The sequence below is a fragment of the Brassica rapa genome, unplaced genomic scaffold (assembly GCF_000309985.2).
Source record: "Brassica rapa cultivar Chiifu-401-42 unplaced genomic scaffold, CAAS_Brap_v3.01 Scaffold0861, whole genome shotgun sequence".
In the NCBI taxonomy this organism is placed as follows: Eukaryota; Viridiplantae; Streptophyta; class Magnoliopsida; order Brassicales; family Brassicaceae; genus Brassica; species Brassica rapa.
In genome coordinates this window covers 26,505-48,635 of record NW_022610799.1, presented here as the reverse complement: position 1 = coordinate 48,635, position 22,131 = coordinate 26,505, and the positions used below count along the sequence as shown (strand labels likewise).

The 22,131-nt window shown below is 45.6% G+C and overlaps 1 non-coding gene and 1 pseudogene across 1 annotated transcript; both read left to right on the top strand.

Moving 5' to 3' along the window:
- Nucleotides 1–9,745: 9,745 nt before the first annotated feature.
- Nucleotides 9,746–9,901, top strand: LOC117131115. Its single transcript, XR_004454322.1, has one exon. It is a non-coding gene; the product is annotated as a 5.8S ribosomal RNA (ribosomal RNA).
- A 147-nt stretch (nt 9,902–10,048) lies between these two features.
- On the top strand, nt 10,049–12,372 carry LOC117131116 (annotated as a pseudogene).
- The last annotated feature ends 9,759 nt before the right edge of the window (nt 12,373–22,131 follow it).

The following is a 22,131-nucleotide window of genomic DNA, read 5'->3' as shown; positions in this document are numbered from 1 at the left end:
TGTCCGAGAGAGGACCATGGTCGCAGTACAACCAAGTCGGAGTTTGACATACGGTTGAGAATGATCAAGTCCAGTAATGGACGAGGATCAGGCCACGACCTATTCGAAGATGAACCTATGGTCGGGGTTAAATGGTCGAGTCCTTGAGTGGACCAGGACCAGAAAACGATCACGTCCGTAAGTGGACCTGGATCGAATTATGACAAGGTCCAGTAAAGGACAGAAGTCAAGTCTGAGGCATTTTTAGTCTGGAGGGACTAAGATCGCAATGTGGCCAAGCCTGAAAAGGTTGTGGCTGGTTAAGGGGATGATCCAGTACGTTGTGGCTGAGGTCATGAACCTTATTGTCCATAAAGGACGCAAGAACCATAACAATATGTTAGGACTCGTTGTAGGACGAGCAGCCTAAAGATTGGACAGAGTTCATGAGGACTTAACTGGTACATCAAGTGGGGGAAACTTGTACAACCATGGTCAATGTAATTTGATCATCAAAGTTGTCATTTGGTGGTTCTGAATCAAGCTTGTTCTATTCCCTGATCAAGACTAGAATAAGTTCGGTTGGAATATTTTGTCTTGGGACATGGTATAATCATCACCGGATTCGAGGACGAATCCATTGCAAGTGGGGGAGACTTGTCACGCCCCCAATCCTGGATAGGATTGTCGGGAAAGCCATGGTTCGAGGAAACGAACCAGCTGGTCTTAGGACCTTAAGGAAGGCGTTCCATGGCCAAGATAGAAGGTTAAGGACGTCAGGATGCTGAGACTTAACCTTATAAGAGAGAGAAGTCAGCTAGTACGAGTAAGACGATAGCTGGACGAAGTGAACGGGTAGCTCGACTAGCTCAACGAAGCTAGGTTAAGCTCACTCCAGCTCAGCCACTACTAGGTAAGCTCCACTAGATGGGCTACTAGCTCAATCAGCTGAGGCAGCTGGGAGTCAGCTCATCTCAGCCGGACTGTTCGGGTTTCGGGCCGATGGTCCGGGTCCTGGTCATTGGCGGGCCATGAGGTCCGGCCATGTGGTCCATGAGTCGTTGGGCTCTTGTGGGCAGGCCGTGGGCTTGAGTACCAAGTCTGGGCTTGGGTTGGACGTGCCTAGAAGGTCTGGAGCCTTCTATATCCGAACAGGTACGATCTGGACCGTTGATTGTAATCGATGGCCAAGATCTGTCCCAGAAGGATGCTTCGAAGGGATGTAACTCTTCGCACATGACCTTTGGTTGCCTATATAAAGGATGCACGACCAGAGATCAAGGCAGTCGGTCAGTTTCGTGAGAAACCAAAGGCAGAGGCCAAATAGAAAGGGAGAGAGAGAGAGATCGGCCGGAAAAGGGTCGGTTGTGGTGGTTTAGTACCTCCGGCAAGGAGAACGGTTTAGGAGAGAGGAGGCCGTGTGGTTATGAATACCCAGGGTATAGAGAAAGGTCTGGAGAAGGACTCCAAATCCGTGGTTCATTCCAATAGGGTCAGTGGGGTAACCACCGACTCATCGGCTAAGACCATCGGGCAGTCCGAACCGGTCTAGCCATGGGTGTTTAGATTGTGTCCCATTCTTCTTATTCTTTTCATCTAATTCTTCTTCTACTCCTTCTGTACATTGGCGTGGCCTTTTGGATATGTTAGGATTGGTTATAACCGTGGTTCTGGTTGAGTAATGCGGTCGCGGTCCATAACCGTCGAGTTTGGCGTGTGCATGGTCTATACCGGCCTCAGGTGATCCGATTGGATAGGGGCGGTTCTGTTCTGTTCTGAACGGTTGCAACCCTTCCCTGAACAGTCACAATGGTTCATGACTTGTGTAGGTTAAGGCGTGGTTCTTTGGCCATAGGCCGGACACTCGCACGGACCAGACAGTCCATACGGACGGTTAGGTCGAACGGTTGGAATATCTGAATGGGTGTGAGTTGCCAAGGGTCATGAGTTGCCAAGAGGCACGTGTGTCCAAAGGGTAGTAGTTCCCAAAGGGTGTGAGTTCCAAACGGTGCCAATGGTTCAAGGCTTAGGCCAAACCAAGTGGACAGTCCGCGACTGCATAGTCGAACGGACGGACGGTTAGTTTAACCGGAGTGTTGCGTAGCAAGGTCTGATCGGTTGCAAGGCAATCTGGTTTGGGCTTGGGCCTTACTCTGTGGTATTGATCCAGGCTTTGGGTTGGATCAGGTAAGAAGGTCCGTGAGCCTTTGGGCCGGACTTATAACTGGCCGATCGCACCTAGATCTCAACCAGACGGTTAGACGAGACTATGGATGATCCGGCTGTGGTTGGATGGTTCTAGCCGCAAAGGCTAAGTAGGATATCTTACAATCAACCTCGGGTTGGTGAGTAGGATAGGCGCCATATGCCTTATGTAGGGCGTAGACCCACATGATGGCAATGGAAGGTCGGTCATATCAGTACATGCTAAGTGGACGATGGCTTATCAAGTCTAGTGGTCGGATAATGTTTCATAACGATGGTTCAATGGCCGAACACTAGTATGGATAGTCACGTTGCTGGAGTAAGAGTATTGATATATTGCTTCTAGATATCAACCTTGGTGTTGATAGCTTCGAGATTGACTGAGAGTCATGACGAAGTGTGTGGCTAGTACTATGTGTCGTAGACCATAGATACTGAGCCTAAGTGTGATTGTTCAAGGAAGGCCGTCTAAGATCTGATCATGGTTGAGTATGGACGACCTGACCTCTGAATGATGGTTTAAGGTGTCGGTCCTAACCTGTTTAACGAATGCATCGGTTGGTATGAACAAATCATATCTGTTGTCTGGGTTAAGTCCCAAGGCCGATCAGACCAGATGATGACTCATCAGTTCCAAGTCATGTGAGGATGGTTGGTTGATTGAATTAGGATCTAATGAGCTTTGTCAGTCCAGAATATGAACTTGGTACTATTGCCTATAAGGCAAAAGTATTTCGGATTGTGCATGAGCCGAGAAAGGCTAGATGTATATCCTTTTCCTTTCAGAGACTTCTCAAAGGTTACTTATGTCTGTCGGGATGGTTGGTTGGTTGAATGACTAAGTTCCTAGGGGAGCTGTTTGATGTAGGAGTCAAGATAAGGACCATAAGTAAGATCATTTATTGATCATGGTGCAGCTGTCAAGTAAGAGCAATTTGTGTCAATGGAGGACCGATGACCTAATAAGCTCCAAAGATGTGGCAAAGGTATGATCTAGCATTAACTTATGTAGATCTAGATAGAATGGTTTAGGGGAATGGAACCTCAGAATCGTATAGCTTGGTTTGGGTTTAGGATTGACCTTTAAGCTAATTGGTAGTTGAGTAAATTGACCAAGGCTAAGGTGATTCGACCAGACAAGTGTTAGATTGGTTTTAGACCAATGGTTAACTAGAGAATAATTCACTGTGTACTTGTTGAAAAGATCTAGGCTATTAATGACTAGGGAAGTCTTTAGCTAAGGTCTAAGTTAGCCCTCGCCTTTAGGCGATATTATAAATAAAAGGCAAAAAATAAGAGGTTCGGCCAGGAAGTAAACCGAGCGACGTGAGGCATCGACCACGGCCTAGGCGGCCCGGATCGGGTCTTACAGAGTCCAAGGACCAGTGTGCTGATATGTATACTGATGGACAGCCACGGAAATCCCGTGTGTGCTGACGGACACACAAGGACACACACAGACGTCCTGTGTGTGCTGACAGACACACACGAATGTCCTGTGTGTGCTGATGGACAGCAACGGATGTCCTGTGTGTGCTGGCGGACACCCACGGCCACACACGGACACACACGGACAGCCACGGACATCCTGTATGTGCCACGGACAGCCACGGACGTCCTGTGTGTGCTTGCGGACACCCACGGACGTCGTGTGTGTATTGAACAGACAGCCCACGTGGGCCAAAATCACCCAAACAGTCCACGGGAAGGGCCAGCGTGCTCAGTCCAAGGACCAGCGTGCTCAGTCCAAGGACCAGCGTGCTGATATGTGTACTAATGGACAGCCACCAACGTCCTGTGTGTGCTGACGGACACACACGGACACACACGGACAGCCACAGACGTCCTATGTGTGCTGACGGACAGCCACAGACGTCATGTGTTTTCTGGCGGACACCCACAGACGTCCTGTGTGTACTGAACAGACAGCCCACGTGGGCCAAAATCACCTAAACAGTCCACGGGAAGGGCCAGCGTGCTGAGTCCAAGGACAAGCGTGCTGATATGTGTACTGATGGACAGCCACGGACGTCCTGTGTGTGCCGACGGACACACACGGACACTCATGGACGTCATGTGTGTTCTGACAGACACACACGGACGTCCTGTGTGTGCTGACGGACAGCCACGGACGTCCTGTGTGTGCTGGCGGACACCCACGGACACACACGGACACACACAGACAGCCAAGACGTCTTGTGTTTGCTGATGGACAGCCACAGACAGCCACGGACATCCACGGACGTCCTGTGTGTGCTGGCGAACACCCACGGACGTCCTGTGTGTACTGAACAGACTGCCCACGTGGGCCAAAATAACCCAAACAGTCCACGGGAAAGGCCAGCGTGCTGAGTCCAAGGACCAATGTGCTGATATGTGTACTGATGGATAGCCACAGACGTCCTGGGTGTGCTGACGGACACAGATGGACACACACGGACAGCCACGGACGTCTTGTGTCTGCTGGCGGACACCCACATACGTCCTGTGTGTACTGAACAGACAGCCCATGTGGGCCAAAATCACGCGAACAGTCCACGGGAAGGGTCAGCGTGCTGAGTCCAAGGACCAACGTGCTGATATGTGTACTGATGGACAGCCACGGACGTCCTGTGTGATAGACCGCAGTCCACGGATCAGTACATGGAGCCGAACCAGCCTGGAGATCAGAATGTTCTAAACATTTCAACCGAGGTTCATGTTTTTCACCGTACCGGACAGACTGACCGTGCAGTGTACTGGATAGTCCCGCATACGTCCGGAAATGAGCGTTGGCTGGAACCATGGCCAGATGACCGATCTGACCATACTGGGGCTTGTCTTTCCCGTCCAACTTCACATTTGAAGACATATGGTCGAGCTAGAATCCACTTTGGACGAGCTGGACGAGGTGACACTTGCTTGGGCGAGCTAGATGAGCTGAGTGAGCTAAGTGACACTACTCTGGAGTTGGATGAGCTGAGTGAGCTAAATGACACTAGCTTGGAGCTGAATGAGCTAAGTAACACTGAAGATGGAGCTGGTTCAGCTGCTGGGAGAAATGGGCCTTTTCAGCCCAAAGAAAAGTTCATAAAAAGTTCATTATGGGATTGTTTCTTTCCAAATTCGACCAGCCCTTTCCTCAGTCTATTTCAAGCACATTCTCATCAAGAATACCAAGAGGGAGTCAGCAAGGAAGTCTTGGTCGTGCATGGGAAAAATAATTCAACAAAAATCATTAATTTCGGTCTTTAGTCAAAGTCTTCATTTCTAGTTTCTATGTCTTGTTTTTAGCACATTCTTCTTTGGATTTCTACAACTTGTAATCTTATAAATAAGGCCTTAGAGCCACGAAAAAGACAGATTGTTTTTCCCTTTTTATGAGTTTCTCTCATTGTTCTTTGTTTAGAACACATCTTAGTTTCTCGGTGAGGTTATCTCCATGTTTCGATCCTTCTTTTGTTGGACCGGTGCGTCACATCCAGCAACGATCGAAGTCTGGTAGTATCTTTGGGCTATTCCGCAACCCTTAGTGTCACTCCTCGATCCATCAGTTCTCAATCCTCTCGGATCTGAGTTTATATCAACCATACCGAAAGAGTGATCCATATTTTGGTTCTATCAAGTGGTATCAGAGCCACTCTTCCGGTATTGTCTATTTCATTCATCTTTCTCATCTTCTATTTTCTTATAAACACTTCTTCTTCTACCTTTCTTAAATCCGGGCCCCTCATTACCATCCATATAAAAAAAAAGATTTACGATTTGATTCAAAAAAAAATATATAGAAAAAGTTCAAAGTTTGTTTTGTGGATTGGTGGTGGAAGAGACAGCCTGCTGGCTGAGGAGAAATCCAGCCTTTGAGGTGGTTAAAACGGATTTCAAAAATCAAAAAAAAAAAAAATTCTTATCTTTCTATCTTGAGAAATTCCCTTGTTTGCTTGGATTTGCCCATTGAGATTCTTTGATTTGTTCTCTTAGAACATTGAGTAGAAACTTGTGTGTGATCACCTAAATCTGAGAGAAACACTTGAGTGGGTGAGATTAAACACTTGAGAGTGTGAGGTTTTATTTCCTAACTACACCGTGTGTTGCCATGCATGTGATCCAGACATGCTGATGAACATCTAGTCCGTCCAGGAAGGATAAGAGGTGTCACTTTGCATGAGCCCTGGCCATGCTGAAAGACATGTGGAGCACGAGGTCCCGCCGCGCATGCAACCTGAGCCATGTGAGCCGACACACGGGCTGCCACCGACCTGAATCTGATTGGCTGCTGTATTCTATAAATAGGCACGCCCACCTTCACATTTCAATACATCCAGACAACTTCAGATCAGTTTAAAAACGTGAAAGAAAGTAAAGAGAGAAAGCAAGAGGTTTTGATAGTTTTCAAGAGTTTTCGGGATCAGTTACTACACAAGTTTTGGATCGACGCCTATAGAAGTTTCTGTTTGAGTTGAGAGTTGTTCTAGGGAGGCCATTCAAGGTTAGGCACGTCATTGAGGTCATTTGCGATAGGAGGTCATTTGCGATAGGAGGTCACTTGAGGTGTTCAAGAAAGGGTTTTGGCCGAGGATTCGGGCAAGGGTCAAAGCCACAACGAACCAAACACTGTGAGTCACGGAAATTGATTGCTGACTTGTTTTCATGCAGGTTCCTGTTACTTGGAAGTTGGATCATGGCAGGAGGCCGGGTCTAACTGAGTAACAGTTTGATTAGTTAATAGTCGAGGTTTGGTTGATTGAGTTGATAGCATGCTTAGTTATTGTTTGGGAATCGTAGTAGCATGCTAATGGTTAGGTTGCTTGGTTAGTTAGCGAATGTGAACCCTTAGATAATATCACTAGGTTGTGGTTAGATAGGTATTCTGGAATCTATCTTTGGTTGATTGCATGCTTGGATGATTATTGCTATTGCGTTATTGTATGTTTGCATGCAGGGATTGTGATGATGTTATTGCTTAGTACTATGGAATTTAGGTCATATAGACCGAATTTCAAGTATGTATTATTATGGTTGAGTTAGTAGAGGATCGGGATCTAGGCCATAAAGGCTGAGTTCCTAGTTTGTGTTGTACTTAGCGTCCTAGGCCATATAGGCCGGATTGCTAGTACTAATCTTTAGTATCTAGCTTTGTCGATAGCTTGCCTGATCAGCAATGCTAGGATGTTACGCGGCAAGGAAGGTTACGTAACCATGTCCCTACGCGGCTTGGCAGAGAGGTTGCATAAAGCATGCTCTGTACGGGAAGGTTGCTAGAAAGCATGCTCCGTCATGTTGTATCCTTGGTGGTGCTTCATGTTAGTTTGCGGCAAGGAAGGTTGCTAGAGTATGTCCCTACGTGGCTGGGCAGAGAGGTTGCATAAAGCATGCTCAGTACGGAGAGGTTGCTAGAAAGCATGCTCTGTCATTTGATACCTTATCGGGGTTACATGTCAGTTATGTTGGATGTTCTAACCCGTGTGCTTTTGTGGCTGCGTGTTAGGTGTTCCATGGTTGTGTATATGATGAAAAAGCTCGAGTGAGGATGTGTAGTGAAGGTGTAGAGAGTCTTAGCATATATTATATTATTATGCTAATGGGGGATTATATTCTGCTTCTTATCTTATTTATGTTCTTGTTGAGTCACTCGGGTTTTCACGGGGGAAGTCTCGAGTGATGATTATTATTGTTGTGTTATTGTTAGGTGAACTCCTCGTCTTAGATTGTTTGTGGTTGGGATGGCGAGGGGTTGTATTTGTTAGTTGGGGCCCTGGCTCACTGAGTGACATTAGGTTACTCATTAAACTCACCTATTGTTGCAGGAAACCATAGTGGGAGACCTTAGTAGCATGGAAGCTGGACGTTAGGAGCACCGGAAGTACTTTTGCCTTTCCTTTTGTAAAACGGTACTAGTTAAAGTCTTTGACTCGATATTGGCACTAGGCCTGGATCCATCTGTAATATTTTACTTGTAACAAATCTTTATTATATTTAATAAAAGTGATGTTTTATATTCGTTACAATGGTTCTCTGATAAATAGACTTGTCCGGTCTAAACACAACGTTAGGTTTAAGTACGGGTTGAAAAGCCTTAGGCCGCGATCTAGCGGAACCGTTAACTCATAGTACGGGTTGTAAAGCCTTAAGCCATGATTTAGCGGGACGTGTTAGTGGATGAACTGGTCGATGTTGCGGATTAAGTTCTGTGACTTTGACTGGATTGTCCCTAGCCCGTCATGTAGCGCTTCCGGACCATGGTGTTGGGTTCGACGGTCAGTCATGTTCTTGTTTGATTGTTGGCTGGCCGGTTGGCCTTTCATCTCCAACCCTTGGTGTGGGTCGTCCATCGGTCATGTTCTTGTTTGATTGTTGGCCGATGGCTCGACCTATGCCTAGGACGGTTCGGGGGTGTTACAGTCGGGGGCATTTGTATTTCATAGTCAGAGGTGAAATTCTTTGATTTATGAAAGACGAACAACTGCGAAAGCATTTGCAAAGGATGTTTTCATTAATCAAGAACAAAAGTTGGGGGCTCGAAGACGATCATATAACCATAAACGATGCCGACCAGGGATCAGCGGATGTTGCTTATAGGACTCAGCTGGCACCTTATGAGAAATCAAAGTTTTTGGGTTCCAGGGGAGTATGGTCGCAAGGCTGAAACTTAAAGGAATTGACGGAAGGGCACCACCAGGAGTGGAACGTGCGGCTTAATTTGACTCAACACAAGGAAACTTACCAGGTCCAGACATAGTAAGGATTGACAGACTGAGAGCACTTTCTTGATTCTATGGGTGGTGGTGCATGGCCGTTCTTAGTTGGTGGAGCGATTTGTCTGGCTAATTCTGTTAAAGAACGAGACCTCAGCCTGCTAACTAGCTACGTGGAGGGCATCCCTTCACGGCCGGATTCATAGACGGACTATGGCCGTTTAGGCCAAGTAAGTTTGAGGCAATAACAGGTCTGTGATGCCCTTAGATGTTCTGGGCCGCACGCGCGCTAGACTGATGTATTCAACGAGTTCACACCTTGGCCGACAGGCCGGGGTAATCTTTGAAATTTCATCATGATGGGGATAGATCATTGCAGTTGTTAGTCTTCAACGAGGAATTTCTAGTAAGCGCGAGTCATCAGATCGCGTTGACTACGTCCCTGCCCTTTGTACACATCGCCCGTCACTCCTACCAATTGAATGATCCGATAAAGTGTTCGGATCGCGGTGACGTGGGTGGTTTGCCGTCTGCGACGTCGCGAGAAGTCCACTAAAACTTATCATTTAGAGGAAGGAGAAGTCGTAACAAGGTTTTCGAAGGGGAACCTGCGGAAGGATCATTGTCGTACCCTGGAAACAGAACGACCTGGGAACGATGAAACATCACTTTTGATAGGCCGGTTTCTTACTGTGCCTGCCGATTCCGTGGTTATGCGTTCATCCATGCCCAAGACTTCAGTTTTGGTTGGATCGTACACATAGCTTCCGGATATCACCAAACACCGGCACAAAAAGTGTCAAGGAAAATGCAACTAAACAGCCTGCTTTCGCCAACCCGGAGACGGTGTTTGTTCGAAAGCAGTGCTGCAATATAAAGTCTAAAACGACTCTCGGCAATGGATATCTCGGCTCTCACATCGATGAAGAACGTAGCAAAATGCGATACTTGGTGTGAATTGCAGAATCCCGTGAACCATCGAGTCTTTGAACGCAAGTTGCACCCCAAGCCTTCTGGCCGAGGGCACGTGTGCCTGGGTCTCACAAATCGTCGTGTGTTACCGCACGCGGTTGGCCAAAATCCGAGCTAAGGACGCCAGGAGCGTTCTTACATGCGGTGGTGAATTCAATTCTCGTCATATAGTCAGACATTCCAATCCAAAAGCTCTTGATGACCCAAAGTCCTCAACGCGACCCCAGGTCAGGCGGGATCACCTGCTGAGTTTAAGCATATCAATAAGCGGAGGAAAAGAAACTAACAAGGATTCCCTTAGTAACGACGAGCGAACCGGGAAGAGCCCAGCTTGAAAATCGGACGTCTTCGGCGTTCAAATTGTAGTCTGGAGAAGCGTCCTCAGCGACGGACCGGGCGCCAGAGAGGGTGAGAGCCCCGTCGTGCCCGGACCCTGTCTCACCACGAGGCGCTGTCTACGAGTCGGGTTGTTTGGGAATGCAGCCCCAATAGGGCAGTAAATTCCGTCCAAGCCTTAATATGAGCGAGAGATTGATAGCGAACAAGTACCGCGAGGTAAAGATGAAAAGGAATTTGAAAAGAGAGTCAAAAAGTGCTTGAAATTGTCGGGAGGGAAGCGGATGGGGGCCGGTGATTCGTCCCGATCGGATTCGGAACGGAGCAATCCGGTCCACCGATCGATTCGGGCCGTGGACCTATGCAGATTAAGGTGGTGATCTAAGCCCGGGCTTTTGTTACGCCCGCGGAGACGTCACTGCCTTAATCGTGGTTTGCAGCATGCGCCTCACGGCGTGCCTCGACATCTCCGTGCTCAGGGCGTCGGCCTGTGGGCTCCCCATTCGACCTGTCTTGAATCACGGACCAAGGAGTCTGACATGTGTGCGAGTCAACGGGTTAGTAAACCTGTAAAGCGCAAGGAAGCTGATTGGCTGGATCCCTCAGCCGACCGACCTTGATCTTCTGAGAAGGGTTCGAGTGTGAGCATGCATGTCGGGACCCGAAAGATGGTGAACTATGCTTGAGCGGGGCGAAGCCGAAGGAAACTCTGGTGGTGGCCCGCAGTGATACTGACATGCAAATCGTTCGTCTGACTTGGGTATAGGGGCGAAAGACTAATCGAACCATCTAGTAGCTGGTTCCCTCCGAAGTTTCCCTTAGGATAGTTGGAGCTCGGAAACGAGTTCTATCGGGGAAAGTCAATGATTAGAGGCATCGGGGATGCAATTTCCTTGACTTATTCTCAAACTTTAAATAGGTAGGACGGGGTGGCTGCTTTGTTGAGCCATCCCACGGAATCCCTTGACTTATTCTCAAACTTTAAATAGGTAGGACGGGGTGGCTGCTTTGTTGAGTCATCCCACGGAATCGAGAGCTCCAAGTGGGCCATGCGGGATGAACCGAAAGCCGGGTTATGGTGCCCAACTGCTCGCTAACCTAGAACCCACAAAGGGTGTTTGTCGATTAAGACAGCAGGATGGTGGTCATGGAAGTCGAAATCTGCTAAGGAGTGTGTAACAACTCACCTGCCAAATCAACTAGCCCCGAAAATGGATGGCGCTGAAGCGCGCGACCAATACCCGGCCGTCGGGGCAAGAGCCAGGCCTCGATGAGAAGGAGGGTGCAGCGGTCGCTGCAAAACCTAGGGTGTGAGCCCGGGTGGAGCAGCCGTCGGTGCAGATCTTAGTGGTAGTAGCAAATATTCAAATTTAGACCCAAGACTCGCTTTGGCGGGTCAATCCGGGTGGAGGACATTGTCATGTGGGGAGTTTGGCTGGGGCGGCACATCTGTTAAAAGATAATGCAGGTGTCCTAAGATGAGCTCAACGAGAACAGAAATCTCGTGTGGAACAAAAGGGTAAAAGCTCGTTTGATTCTGATTTTCAGTACGAATACGAACTGTGAAAGCATGGCCTATTGATCCTTTAGACCTTCGGAATTTGAAGCTAGAGGTGTCAAAAAAGTTACCACAGGGATAACTGGCTTGTGGCAGCCAAGCGTTCATAGCGACATTGCTTTTTGATCCTTCAATATCGGCTCTTCCTATCATTGTGAAGCAGAATTCACCAAGTGTTGGATTGTTCACCCACCAATAGGAAACGTGAGCTGGGTTTAGACCGTGGTGAGACACGTTAGTTTCACCCTACTGATGCCCGCGTCGCAATAATAATTCAACCTAGTACAAGAGGAACCGTTGATTCGCACAATTGGTCATCGCACTTGGTTGAAAAGCCAGTGGCGCGAAGCTACTGTGCGCTGGATTATGACTGAACGCCTCTAAGTCAGAATCTGGGCTAGAAGCAACGCATGCGCCCGCCGCCGGATTGCCAACCCTCAGTAGGAGCTTCGGCTCCCAAAGGCACGTGTCGTTGGCTAAGTCTGTTCGGCGGAAGCGCCGTTCGGACCGCCTTGAATTATAATTACCACCGAGCTGCGGGTAGAATCCTTTGCAGACGACTTAAATACGCGACGGGGTATTGTAATAGGCAGAGTGGCCTTGCTGCCACAATCCACTGAGATTCAGCCCTTTGGCACTAAGATTCGACCCTCCCCCTTTCCTATCACACGTTCCGCCCCAAAACGTTATAAACAAAAAACCCAAAAAAATTTAAGTATATAAGAAGACGTCGTCGGAGGTTCGAGATTTTTTACTTGGTGAAATTCACTCTCGCCCTAATATTTCAGGTTGGCCGATGAAATGCAGCCCGTATGTGCACATGTCTCGGCCAAAAGTATCCTGATGGGAGCATTAAAACCCAAAAGAGTTTTCATTCATCCCTTCAGTACGCTTGCGAGGGAAAAATATTAACACTTGGTGGGATTATGAAAAGTCGAGCCAGCATAAGTACACTTGGACCATCAGTTCATTAGAACTCGGGCTAGCATCAATCAGACTGACTTGGACAGTCCAGTCCATCAAAACTCGAGCTCATATCCAGATCAGTACACGAACAGTTCACGGAAAGGGCCAGCGTGCTGATATGTGTACTGACATGGTGCATCAGTTGTCCAAAATCAGTACACGAACAGTCCATGGGAAGGACGAGCATGCTGATATGTGTGGTCAGCGTGCTGATATATTGATACCACTCAAATTACCCTAAGGAGTGTTACTCTCATCAAAAGAGGTTCAATGTAGTACTTAGGGATCGAATCCACAAGGAGCTAGGGAACAATTAAATCTAGTGTTTATTAATTCTAAGAGTGGTAAATGCTTAAATGAAATAGCAATAGTAACAAGCGAAGTAAATAGTAAATGTAACTTGGTTGGAAATGATATTATACGCAGGGCCACTATTCAGGTGTTGAAGATTATAATATCTATAGATGCCTATTTGTTGCATGCATGATATGTTAGAGCTCAACCGCTTAACTCAGTGATCAGCTGTCGCATGTTTCACTGGTTAACAAACTAGATCTCGTGTCTCAACGGTTAGTATGTTGACAACGAAAGAGTGTCAATCGATGGTCCTATAGGGACGTCGACCGATACACCTTTACCTACGTTGACCGATAGTCAGTTGAGGACATCGATCGACGGGTTCTAGCCAGGCCTATGCGCGAGTATGATATGCCGTATTAAGATACGAAATTGGCGGTTAGCCCTCTCTAACAGTCCTGATATGATAGATAGATGTCAGGATGGGATAACAAGGGTGCTTGAGTATGCAATCATATGATCATGTTCTAGTTAGCAAGGCTAAAACAAGCAATGAATACAAATCTATCATGAATATCACAACAAGGCAGATCTATAGTTTGGGGCTAATCACACAAACCTATCTGAACCCTGGATCTAATAAATGAACTACTCAGACATAGCAAAGCAATTCATGACAATGAAGAAATGGAAATTCATAGTATAGATGAAAAGAAATGAAAACAAGGAGTTCCAATCACAAGTGATCTTCTCTCCAAAACTCTCTCTCTCTCTCAAAGTAAAACTGTAACAAAAAGCTCTCTCTACCGTCAAAACACTTAGGCAGTATATAATCTACTAGGTTAAAAACTCGTCAGGGCATTTTTGTAATTTAGCTTGGACTTTGGCTTCAAGTCCGCTGGATCCAAAATGTCGCATGTCCAATGTCTCGACATCGATCGATGGTACTTGTTTACATCGATCGATATTAATCTTCATTTGTCGAGGAATCTCATGGTGTCGATCGACAGCACTGGATGTGCATCGATCGATTGTTCTTCCTCTCGTCGACCTCTACATGGTCAGCTCGGATGAAATGTCTTTTAAGCTCCAAAATGCTCCAAAGTCATAGCTTTACTCCGAAATGCACCTGAACCTGAAAACATACCTAGAAGAGTAGAAAACATATATATATATATATAGTAAAACACCTATATACCATGGATGAAAACGGGTCAAATCCAAGGTATATCAACTCCCCCAACTTACCCTTTTGCTTGTCCTCAAGCAAAACATACAGGCAGTCTCTCTGAAAGAGGTTTGAAAATATTAGGGACTACAGATTTTAAAGCATAGAAATTTTCCTCAACAATTTTGCAACCACATCTAAAAAGTCCAATCACAGAAGCACACTATGCAATACCCTAGCTTAGCATTTCTAACATAACACAACTCAGCAATTCACGTCTGACATCCCCTCTACTGACTTCATTTCTTAGCATAAATATAAAGTGAATGCTTTACCTTGGGAGTATCGATCATAGGATGCAAGGATTTCAGACAAGTATCTGGAACTGCAGGTAAAAGTTAGTTCCTAATTTCTCTCTCTCTAATTTTCTCTCTTGAGTCAAAGTCTGCTTCCATTGCAGGATCAGTGACCAAGATTGGACAGGCTTCCATGAATCAAAACTTAATGGTGGTAGCCACGAAGCTCTGTTCACTTCTTTTTGACCTATATCCAAGAATTCTTTGTGAAAGCGAGCCTTGAAGATTGCCGCCTCCAAGTCCCGTTTCGAACTCTTTTATTGGAGTCTTTATGAATCAAGCCTTAATGGTTTTAGCCACCAAGTCCTGTTCAGACTCATCCTATGTAAGCAATAGATCTTATTATTATTATTATTACTTTTTTTTTTAAATGGATAGAACTGAAATATAAATCACTAACTAATATATGGTCGAAATTTAGAGAGAGAAAATGTGATAAATAATCTACACAAGGCGTTACCTTCCAGACCTGTCTGAAGAATCTGATCCCATGTATACCAAGCCCCAAGACAAGCGGTTATGTCAGGTTTAGTGTTGGAAATCAGCTTTGGTTACTTCATACGGTCAAGGCAAGTGTGTAGTTGATAGGTTGATCTGCATTAGCATCTATAGTGCTATCTGCAATCAGTAAATCTAAAATGGTGCTAAAGATTGGTTAGATATTCAAGTTTAAATCAATATAAGATCATAGTCCCATTTTCAATAGCTAAGCATAATTTTTAAAATTCCTTTTATATAATTATAAAATAAATTATATCAGTAAATCTCCCCCCAGACTTAAACTACACTGTCCCAGTGTAACTCAGTCGGAGTTATGATGGAATAATTCATAAGTACGAAATGTAACAAGTAAGGAAGATACATCTGACCGGATTAGATATCGATCGATGTGAAAATGTTGCATCGATCGTCGTGTGTTTGTCTATGTCGAGCGATGTCGACATCTCGTCGGCGGTCGATATTCAGGTCCTCCTACTTGGGTCTCCTAAATCTGAAAGAAATAAAAAAAAAGTAAATAAATGCTAGCTAATAAAACCAAAATAAAATACCTAATAGTGGGTTGCCTCCCACTCAACGCTTGGTTATAGTCATTTAGCTTGACTGTGGTAGTGATTGGCTATTTGGTGGATAAATAGCTGCTTGTTGGAAAACAAGCATCCACGTCATCTCTGCACATTTTGGACCAAGATGCAATGAAACTTCTTGTGGCCTCATCATTTCTTGTCCACTTGTCATCCATCTTCTTAAGTACATTGGAGATGTTCTATAGCCTATCTTGATCGTTTTGTGTATCAGCTGCTCGCCGGCTGGTGTAGACTCGGCGTCGATCGATGCAATTAAGTGTTCGTCGGTCGATCTCGGCGATTTACCATCAAGTGATTTCCCTCGCTTCCTGTCGATCGATGCTAATATCTGGTGTTGAGCTGCGATTTTCCTCTGAATGGCTTTGACTTCTTTCTGTAGCCATTCTGAGTGGCTGTCTAGTCCACTGATTCTGTTGTCGAATGAAAAGTAGATGTCATCGCAGCGTTTGTCAAGTCGTTCCTCCATGGTGTCTATAGCAGTGTAGATCTTGGATGTGATCTTGTCAACCTCTGCTGCTGTGTAGGGAAATAACTCCACAGGATTCTTGCCATCGCTCCATGGCCCTCGTTTCCTGTTGATCGAAAATGAGTTTGCCTGCAAAAAATTTTGATTAGTAAATTTATCAATATCCCTTTGGGCATGAAGTATTTGACTAGACAATTTGTTTAAATATAGCATGACTGGTGATACGAAACGGTCATGCATGTCCTCGTAAGTCTGCAGCCTATCATCCATGGCTGAGATCTTAGCGTCGAGCGATGTGATGGTACACACATCGATCGATGTGGCTGGTTGTTGGTCCTTCTTGCGAATGGTGTCCAAATCTTGCTGTAGTAGCTCGATTTTAGTAGCTCGATGTGGCTGGTTGTTGGTACACGTCGTTTATCCTCGTGTTGATGTATGAGACTTCCCATTCATCCTTATGTTCTGCTGAACATTGAGGTTCTGCAGGGATCTGGTCTGTCGGAAGACTGGCGTTGATCGATGGTGCATGTAGTGCGTAGATCGATGCTGAGGTCGTGGCTTCCTTCTCAAGTTGCTGTCGTAAACTCTCAATTTCGGTCCTCATTTCTACCATACTTCTGAAAAGCTCATTGTAGCCTCTATCCAAAGGTTGATGTGTATCTTCTACCAATGATTTGAGCTCCTCTCCCAGTTTTTCCTGAGCTCCACAAATACCAGTCACCAGCTCATTGATTTCATCTTTGGTGTAGAGTTCTGGTGCCAGTCTTGTGAGTGTGAAGGAAGTGGCTTGGCCTGGAAGACAGATGTGGCTCTCTTCAAAAAGAGATGCTCTTTCCAGTAATTCCCTGATGTCGTCCTTTGTGACAGGTATCATCTCACCAGCTACGCCTCGTGCGTGTCCACACTCATCTCTGTAGACTCCATACTCGTCCCTTCGTTCCCAAGTGAACTTTCTGGCTCCGTACATGTCAAAAGCGCGGTATCCAAATTCATAACGTCTGTCGATCGACGTCGGGTCATCCTTATCGGTCGACGTTGGTGTTATCCTGTCGATCGATGTCCGAGTTGTCCCGTCGATCGATGCTTGGCCTTTTGTTTGGCATGATAGATCTGGATTGATTTCTGTTGCGGTGACTCCTACGTGTTTGTTTGGATCAGTTTGATTGACGTCTGAAGTGCCACGTTGCTGTGAGAATAGGTTGTCAGGTCCATTGGCCACTTGAAGGATAACTGCTATGTCCTCTCTGGACACTTGTAAGATCCTTCCATCTATTGCACGTGCGTTGCCATCTGGGTCCCTGAAAATACCAAATTCATCAGGTGTTAGAAAACCGTAATCAATGTTTGCATTATCATTTAATTTAGAAATAGAAAGATTAGGTTTAAGAGTAGTATCGATCGATGTTGATACAGATGCATCGATCGAGGGCAGAATAATTTCTGCAGAACTTGTGTTCTTGAGATGATTGCTCTTCATGGATTTTCCTGTTGATGTAGATGGAAGAGTGTTCATCTTTTCTGCTTGTGTGTCTGCTCTGGTGTGTGGAGGTGGTTTCAGGGGTGCAAAACGTTTTAAATAGGTATCTATAAACCTAGTTGGAGAGGTAATATTCTCCTGCTCCTGGATTTTCGCTGCGGCGCGAATATCGATCGATGTTCCTGTATGGGTGTCGATCGATGTGAGCGGTTGTTTTGCTGGACGAGGGTGAGTATCGACCGATGTGGAGTGCACTTCGTCAAACAATGTTGGAAACGTGTTGGTGAACTTATGTGTTTCAAATCTTTCATCCTGCAAAGACATTTCTATTGCACGTTCGTTCAAATAATCCTCATCGTATTCCTCTGTATGTTCCTCGTTAGGTGAAGTAATTACAAGGTCAACTGCAAAACTTTCATGGAAACCACTGTCTGCCCAACTGCCTATGGAATAATCATCACGTCCTCTCTTGCTTGGAGGTTGGAAGGCAAAGTGTGGGTAACAATGATTAGGTAGAGTGAAATGGTCAACCGGCTGATCAACGTCGAGCGACGTGTTGTTGCGGTCATCGGTCACCGTTGACTCATTGGAATCGATCGATGGAAAGGTGTGGGTGTTGATCGATTCCGAGTACTCTGTTTCGTACTCTGCTCCACAATGGCATGCGCCAATGAAGCCAAGTTATTTCCCGTAATCCACAGAATTAATAATTTTTCTCTTAGGTCGGATAGTGTCGTAGTGGATGTTGGGGTCTATCAGCGTCAGACACAATTTGTTTTTGTTCATGTCACATACGCTCCTACTGTAGCTAGGAAAGATCTTCCAAGCAAAAGTGAAGAGTTCCAGTTAAGTTTGATGTCCAAGACATGAAAATCTACCGGGACAAGGGCCTTACAAATCTGTACCTCCAGATCTCTTATGATACCTCCTAGTCGTTTTCTGAAAGATCCACGAAGGTGAAGGATTCTGTTGAAGGTTCGATGGTCAAACCAAGATGGTCTGCCATGATCCTAGGGAGGATACTGACTGATGCTCCTGTGTCACACATTGAATGGGGAAATTCAACACCCTTGACTACGCATGGTATTGCAAACTTCCCAGGATCACTCTTCTTCGACAATGTGATCATGTGTCTCATCTTCTCTCTGACTTGATGAAACATTCTCCTAATGTCTTCCTCAGTTACCTTTGTTTCTCGGAAGAACATCCACAACCTGTGTGTGAAGTAAGCTTCATCAAAAGGTTTTTCGATTGGGATTCTAAGGTTTCTTTTAGTGAAACCATCCATCTCCTTATCGTTAGCTTCCCTCTTAAGGTTCTTAGGAATTTTCTCCTTTCTTTTCCTTAACCTTCTGGTGAACTATTTAAAGGGTTGGGTTTTGGTTCGGGTGGGCTAGCTAATTTTTTTGGTGGTGGTTTGAGTGCGTTGATATAGTCATTATCGATTGAGGGTAACCGCACTCGGTATGTCAGAGGTGCCTGTCGATCGATGGGAGGTGTGTTGTGACGATCGACGTCGGACTCATTCTGTCGATCGATGGTTGGGTCAACCGATCGATCGATTTTATCATAGAAAGGAGAGGTGGGTGAGGATGCTTAGATGCGGATTCCTCATGAGTTAGAATTCGAACTGCATTGTATTCAGTCGATTTAGCGGACATCGTCGATCGATGACTGGAATAATCCGTCCATCGATCTTCGTCATGGTCTGTCGATCGATGCGAGTTCATCGACATCGGTCGACACCATTGGGATCCGCCGAGACTCATGGAGCTTTCGATTTTGAAGTCTTCCTCCTCAAGCTTTTCATATCTCACCACTTGCTAGAAATCATCATCTATGATGGCATTTACGTGGTGTTTTCCTTTGTCAGCTCCTGCCTCTCTAGTGAAAGCTTCTTGCCTCTTTATAGTTTCACTAGTCTGAATCACTTGCGTTTCAAGTTTTCTCACCTGAGTCCCGAAGGTCTCGATTTTGGTGTTCAGATTGTTGTAGGCAGAGTCTATTTTACCGTTGAAATCCACGGTGATTTGTTGTTGTCCCAACAGTACTCGATCAAGCACTTCTTCGATCTTGCTTTCCTGAGTCTGGGGTGGTGGATTCTGGTAGTAGGAGTTCGAGTAGCTTTTGCTGTTGTTGAAGGGTTTTTGAAATTGTGAACTCTGGTTACAAAAACTTCTTTGGAAATGGTCAAAGAAGTAACCAGAGTTCACAATTTCAAAAACACTTCAACAACAGCAAAAGCTACTCGAACTCTTACTACCAAAATCCACCACCCCAGACTCAGGAAAGCAAGATCGAAGAAATGCTTGATCGAGTACTGTTGGGACAACAACAAATCACCGTGGATTTTAATGGTAAAATAGACTCCGCCTACAACAATCTGAACACCAAAATCGAGACCTTAGGGACTCAGGTGAGAAAACTTGAAACGCAAGTAATTCACACGGGCGAGACTATAAAAAGGCAAGAAGCTTTCACTAGAGAGGCAGGAGCCGACAAAGGGAAACACCACGTAAATGCCATCATAGATGATGATTTCTGGCAAGTGGTGAGAAATGAAAAGCTTGAGGAAGGAGACTTCGAAATCGAAAGTTCCATGAGTCTCGGCGGATCACAATGGTGTCGACCGATGTCGATGAACTCGCATCGATCGACAGACCATGACAAAGATCGATGGATGGATTACTCCAGTCATCGATCGACGTCATCCGCTAAATCGACTGATTGCAATGCAGTTCGAATTCTAACTCATGAAGAATTCGCAACTAAGCATCCTCACCCACCCTCCCCTTTCTATGATAAAATCGATCGACCGGTTGAGTCAACCATCAATCGACAGGGTGAGTCCGACGTCGATCGTCACACCCCACCTCCCATCGATCGACAGGCACCTCTGACATACCGAAAGCGGTTACCCTCAATCGATAATGATTACATCAACGCACTCAGACCACCACCTAAACCATTAGCTAGCCCACCCGAACCAAAACCCAACCCTTTAAATAGTTCACCAGAACCAGTTCAAGAAAATAAAGAAACTGAAGGGAGAAGGTTAAGGAAAAGAAAGGAGAAGATTCCTAAAAACTTTAAGCGGGAAGCTAACGATAAAGAGATGGATGGTTTCACTAAAAGAGTCCTCAGAATCCCAATCGAAAAAGCTTTTGATGAAGCTTACTTCACACACCGGTTGTGGATGTTCTTCAGAGAAACAAAGGTAACTGAGGAGGACATTAGGAGAATGTTTCATCAAGTCAGAGAGACGATGAGACAAAGGATCACATTGACGAAGAAGAGTGATCCTGGGAAGTTTGCAATACCATGCGTAGTCAAGGGTGTTGAATTTCCCCATTCAATGTGTGACACAGGAGCATCAGTTAGTATCCTCCCTAGGATCATGGCAGACCAGCTTGGTTTGACCATCGAACCTTCAACAGAATCCTTCACATTCGTGGATCTTTCAGAAAAACGATCAGGAGGTATCATAAGAGATCTGGAGGTACAGATTGGTAATGCCATTGTCCCTGTAGATTTTCATGTCCTAGACATCGAGCTTAACTGGAACTCTTCACTTTGCTTGGAAGATCTTTCCTGGCTACAGTAGGAGCCGTATGTGACATGAACAAAAACAAATTGTGTCTGACGCTGATAGACACCTACATCCATTATGACCTCATCCGACCTAAGAGAAAGGTTATTAATTCTGTAGATTACGGGAAAGAACTTGGCTTCATTGGCGCATGCCATTGTGGAGCAGAGTATGAATCGGAGTACGAAACAGAGTACTCGGAATCGATCGACACTCCCAACTTTCCATCGATCGATTCCAATGAGTCAATTGTGACCGATGACCGCAACAACCCGTCACTCGACGTAAAGCAGCCGGTTGACCATTTCGCTCCACCTAATCATTGTTACCCCCACTTTGCCTTCCAACCTCCAAGCAAGAGAGGACGTGATGATTATTCCATAGGCAGTTGGGCAGACAGTGATTTCCATGAAAGTTTTGCAGTTGACACTGTAATTACTTCATCTAACGAGGAACATACAGAGGAATACAATGAGGATTATTGGAAAGAACGTGCAATAGAAATGTCTTTGCAGGATGAAAGATTTGAAACACATAAGTTCACCAACACATTTCCAACATCGATCGCCGAAGTGCGCTCCACATCGGTCGATACCCATTCTCGTCCAGCAAAACTACCGCTTACATCGATCGACACCCACACAGGAACATCGATCGATATTCGCACCGCAGCAAAAATTCAGGAGCAGGACAATATTCCCTCTCCAACTAGGTTTATAGATACCTATATAAAACATTTTGCACCCCCGAAACCACCTCCACACACCAGAGCAGACATACAAGCAAAAAAGGTGAACACTCTTCCATCTACACATGTTCTGCAGAAATTACTCTGCCATCGATCGATTCATTTGTATCTACATCGATCGATACTACTCTAAACCCTAATATTTCTATTTCTAAATTGACTGATAATGCAAACATTGATTACGGTTTTCGAACACCTGAAGAATTTGGTATTTTCAAGGACCCAGATGGCAACGCACGTGCAATGGATTGAAGG